We start from the raw sequence: 6,000 nt of genomic DNA, 5'->3' as shown, positions 1-6,000 counted from the left end.
TTTGAATCTCACTAGAACAGAGCTTTCATTTCGCAGGCAGTCACTCACTGCACACCCGAGCTTTAAAATTTAATGAATGCACCCTTTGCAGGAGGCTCTGGCAACAGCTCAGATATATTAGTAAGCGCAATGATGTCAATCAAAAAAAAGAAAAAGGAATGCAAGTGATGTCTTTCATTGTTATAACCATATTGGTAGTTTCCAGGCTTCTGTGTTTTGAATTCCAGAACTGTTCCCTATTTTGAACAAAACAGAACCTTAAAAAAAATGAAATCAGCCAATAAGATATATCTATTATTTTCCTAACTATACTAATTATATCATATTAATTAATATACATATTTTAGAGAAAGAGTTTCTAATTTAAAATAGCCAATGCTGATTTTCATTTAGCTATTCTAACAGGTAGCCACAACTCACATATGTAACAATTTCAGCTAGTGTTAGGGTATTAATATTTATACATCACACCAATAGGATTTACAAACATGCCACAGCAAGGCTGGGGTTAACCTCATGAATAAGGCAGGGCTGAAGGAAATGGGCTCAGCTGCTGGGAATAAAAGAGCAGGAGGAGGCAGATAAGGCTTTTCAGGGAGTAAGGAAGCCTCAAGGATGTGGAGGGGCTTGATTTCATGAGCCATAGTGGTATGTGACTGGTGTGGGGGAGAGCTGTGTTAGGAGGCTGGAGAGGCTCTTCTGGAGAGCAGAGGCTGTCCCAGGTACAGCTGTGGGATTTCTGCCCATTGCTGGGACTGTGCTGGCCTGTTGCCTTGTGAAAATTATTCATATGTGAATACACAGGTAAACCTCACCTGTAACTTAGCATTCTCTATCAAAGCACTTATTGCATGTCTTGTGGACTTGGGGCTTTTTGTGTTGTGCTAGGAACAGATGATAGGAAAAAAATACAAGTTTCCTTTGTGAGAATTGCCATGTGTGACATGTGAAGCCATTTCAGGTGCTGTGTCTATCTGAGAGTCCTGATTTTCTTGAGTTGATCAGTGATAGCTGAAATTGAGCTGTTTCTATCTTTTCCTTGAAGTTAGGATGCCAAAGGCCTTGCTGTTCTTAAAGGCTGAGTTTTATTAAGGTACTCCAAATAAGAATGCAGAGTGCTGTGTAAAATGGAACAAAAATATGAGTTATTTAACCTTGAGTTATCTTGCCTGTATCCTTGTACAATGGGTGATTTTCTTTGGTCCCAGTGAAGTACATGGTCTCTCGTGTGCTCCTGGGACAGGATGGTCTCTACCATAGCTGAGTTTTAGGTGTGGATCTGCTCTCTTCCACTTCTTGTGAGTGCCTTAAACCTCAGTCTGTGCTGTAGATACCCTGCTTGCTTAGTCTCTCCCCAGCCTGCTGTGGAGCACAGCCTGACCCTGTGCTCTATGAAGCCTGTGCCAGCAGAAGAGGTGCAGTACCCTCAGGGAGCGTGTTGTGTCCTTTGCTCCTGGGGTTGTGTCTGACTGGGAGAAAGCTGCCTTTTTGTCTGTGCTCGCCTCGAACAACACTGTAGGGCTATTTAGTAAATTGAGCAAACAACCGGTACCTTCCCTCACAATATCCAAGACAACTACGTGCAGATGGAGGAAAAAACCAGCATTGGTTCTTTTTTTATTTTCATTTTGATCAATTGATTTTATTTATCCACGTTCAAGTTACCTTTACCATCTTCTTGAGCTCACACCCGCTTGGAAATAATGGAAACTCATAACTTGCATTTATAACTGGAAATGTTCCATGTTTTTCTGTTTCATGGTGCCTGTTCTCTTTTGGTTTTATAGTCCTGGTTTACTGTGTTGGAAGTAATTCCTGAAATAATAGGTATAGGAGCCATGACTTGTAAATATAAAGGTGCTTTTTAGTATGAGACTTCTAAGCTTGATTTAATCTCTTTATCAGAAATACTATGCACTCTTGTTCTTGCCATGTCATTTTTGATTAGGACTTTGAAGATGATACTGATAATTAGTGCAAATGTGTGCCCGCTGGAAGCATGAGTGAAGGAGAACTCAGCCCAGCAGTCACCTAAACTGAGCAAATTGGTAACCAATCAATTATTCCCAAGTAGGAAGACAACTACTTTGCATAAGAAAAGATTCATGTAAAATGTAATTGTTGCTTTTATAAGCCAGGATTATTCATTATTATGCATCTCATAAAGCTGTAATCCTAATTACATAGAAGGCTACATGTCAGAACCACAAGCCAAATTACTCCTATATCCTCTAGTCCTAAAATATTTACTCTAAAGACATGGCTAATTGTGTAGTATTGTCTTTTTTTGTGAACAATAAGCAGATTTGCTTTTAAATTAATGTTTTACTGAGGCTAAATAGGATAAATAGAATACACGTTTTAGACAATTTAGAGCAATGAACTGCTAAAGGGATGAGACGTTATAGGATCTAAGTAATATTTTCTGGATAATTCTTGCTGAATCCTGTTATGTTGGATGGGACCAAGAAAACCTGACTGTATTCAGAAAAGTATAGTAATTCAAGAAAAAACATTAGTAACACCAACAGATAGTTACTCTAATGATTAACTGTACTTGAAGAAACACAATAAAAAGTCAATAAATTTCCAGTGCTTTGCATTGTATTAGATTTAACAAGGGAACACTGTGGTTTATATTAATGTACAAATTATGGATATGAGGTAAAGAGGTTTATTTTGAAGATTTACTATTGCTTTTTAAAAAATAAAACTAATCAGAAAACAGTAATACTGTATGTGTGAACATTTCCTTTCATTTTAAGAAGCATTACCTCTATGTAGAAGCTAACAAATTGCTCTTCAATTCCCAAAGTTACTCAGCAACTGGTAAGCGATTAGTGGTTTCTGATTTGTGCCTTTTGTACACAGATCTAAATACCTTCCTTAATGGCTTTGAGTATGCATCTACTCCTCTTAAGCTCACAAAAGAGTTGTACTTACATGTGCTTGTATTCGCACCTTTACAGGATCATGGTTTAGAATGCCTGTAGCTCTTTGCAGAATTTTTGGCATCCAGCTCTATAGTAGATGTGGTATTTTGTGCTGATCTGAAAGGCCACAGCAAGTGACAAACTACTACCTGATGAAAAATACTATCTGAAAACAGAATGAAGCATGCTTATTATTGTGTTTTGATATAATTACAATCAAATTCCCATCAAAGCTGAAAATAAGACTTTTTACTGATGTTCCTTAGGTGTTTTCTAGGATTTCACTGTTGAGAGCAACCACTTATGTTGTGGTGGTTCTTCCCCACAAACTACTTTTAGAGATGGATTCTATATTTAATGATAAACCAGTGCTGATTGAAGAAGACTATCTGTTTTATTTACCTTAGCTAGTCTGTGTATGAGGTGTGACCCAGCATCCTGTATTGGCTGTTGTAGCCTATGTGATAAAATACCTAATTTGCAATATTTGCATTTAATCCATCTGCGAGGTGATGGTGGCATAGATAGCAAACAATATGTTGGTAGCAATTTTCTAAATTTTCTGCTTTGGTGGGCTGAATTAATTGGTTTAGAGACTTGGTTATTTTCTCCACTAGATTTTATGGCGCTCTGGAAATGGAGAAACCTTCCCTTGGTGGAGTTAATAACACTGAAGATAGTTGTTTTCTTAAGCCCAAATCACCAGCAGCATCCTCTCTGTACAGAGTATGGGCTGAATGAACTCTTCCCAGCCATTTCCTCTATTCAGTGTTATGCAAAAGCTTTATTTTGTGTTTGGTCTTCTAAAAATATTGCAGTTGGGTTCTTTGTGCAGGCTGTAGAACTAAACACTGAATGCCAGCAGTTCCTTACAACAAACATGGCTTTCTGCTTTTAGTTATATTATTTAGGAGTAGACTTTTCAGTTACTTACCTGAATACCACATACTGTTGACCGTAACTAACACATAAGTTTAAATAAGGGATTATCAGCTCATAATATATCTGAATGCAAATAATATCTATGGGGAGAATGAGGCCTAATTCCATTATTTCTTCACAATACAATCACTGGCTTGGGAAGTATGGCAAGTGGGGACACCAGGAAAGCTGGCATGAATATACTTGTTAGTAAACTGCAGCTAGCATGTGATAACTGAGAGCCTGGTATGTATCAAGAGTACATTTTGTAGCTGTAATTTATCTATAAATCCACATATTGAGGAGTGCTCTTGCTTTTAAACTTCTGACACTCCTGAGAGTACTGCTGCCTGCTTTGCCCCATCTGCAAATTGTCCTCAAAGCTAGTCTGTATCGAGGCATTCTATTATACATCTTCATTTATCTCTTATTATCTTGCCCAGTTTTTTGTCTTTATTAATGCCTGACACGCTAGAGCACCCTTCACTGCTTATTTATATTAGTGTCACAAAAATTGCGACCTGCAAAAAGGAAATTCTCTCCCTCAAAAGGATGATAAATATCTACTTAAGCCTGTAATGGCATTAAATGTTAATGTTTTCCCAAAATGAATCAGACAGAAGAGGTGTTTGAAGGAAGAGTAACCCAGAAAGCATGACCAATTGAAACCAAAGTCTCTTAATGCACTTCTTCAGGTATCCCTCAGTGTGAATAACACTTGAAAGTACTAAGCCACTTCAGAAAGAAAAGTAATGATACTTGTGCGCTAATAGCAGTAGGGAGCCCCTTAAAGGAACAGTAAATTTTGAGGGTTTTTTTAATATGCCTAAGATTTGGCAAGAAAGGAAGGGGAAAGAAAGACCATGAAATGAGGCTTTTAAGCAGAAGCCAGGTTTAATACTGGATACCTCGGCTTATTGTGCACTGGTTATCCCGTCTTAAATTATGTACTGCTGTTGAAGAGCTCTTAGTGATCAAAATGTTTTTTCAGTTTTTCATGTAACTTAATTTAATTATAAACAGAGACCTCAGAGGCATTCAAGTGTCCCTGAATACTTAGGGAAAGAGGTGTAGGTTATTTGGGGTTGCTTTGTGGAAGCAATTTCTGGTGAGAGAGTTAAAAACAAACAAACAAAAAAACCCAAACAAACCAAACAACCCAAAACCAAAACACAACACCCCCCCCCCAAACTGAATGTTAATTAATATCTCAATAGTTCCTGGCTTGTATCAGCTGGTTGTCCTGTTGATGATGATGAATATATCCCTGAAAAGCATGAATTGTAGCATCTGTGGGTTTTTTATGGATATGAACACTAGGATGTAAGTAACCATGACTTGTCTGTCAGAGGACACTGATGTCTTGAGCATCCCTGAGAAACTGTGGAGACTTCAGATTTCTCCTAGCAGGAGTATCTGTGAGGACAGAGGTCTTGGGACCTTATGACATTTGGATAATTAAGTATGTAGCCACTTAAGACTAATTTTCTTGAACCCCTAAGAATTGCCTTGCCTGGCAACAGTTTAAAACATGAAAAATCCTGTATCCAAAGCTGCTGTGGCTAGATTTTTCAGGGTTATCTGTCTGCCTTAATTATAAATGACAGTGCCTTTGTCTGCTACAGTGATGCACTGGCATGAATGCTTTCAGTGTTCTTATTCTGTGAACTAAAATGTAGTCTTAGGATTTGCTCTGATGTGTGTGCCTGTGGCTTACACACTTTTTTTTTTTTTTGGAACTGGTCTGGGGAAGAAGCTATATGCCCAGCAGGAAATCTTGTCTGTCTTTGAGGAAATTCCCCCGAGACAGCATTTACGTGAGAACTGGGCACTGCTGGGCTACAGCTTTTGACAGGTGTGATTACCAAAAGGGATGTAGGATGAAGTCGTACCATTGCTGTCATCAGTTTCTTAACTTGCAGCACTTTAAATGCTCATTAAAATTCTCAGAACTTATAAAAATTCCTAAATAACTGAGCTGTGAGGGTAAGTTTGACATCAACCTACAATGGCTTCAGGATAGAGGCAGCATTATAAACCCAACAAGCTGTGACTATATCCCGCTCTCACTGAACAAGAAGTGCTGGAGAAATGCTTACTCTGCTCTTTCTACATGTTCTCTGTATTCAAGTATTTGTCTCATGAT

This window comes from Aquila chrysaetos, chromosome 1 (assembly GCF_900496995.4).
Source record: "Aquila chrysaetos chrysaetos chromosome 1, bAquChr1.4, whole genome shotgun sequence".
NCBI classification, from domain to species: Eukaryota; Metazoa; Chordata; class Aves; order Accipitriformes; family Accipitridae; genus Aquila; species Aquila chrysaetos.
Note: the sequence above shows the minus strand (reverse complement) of the source record.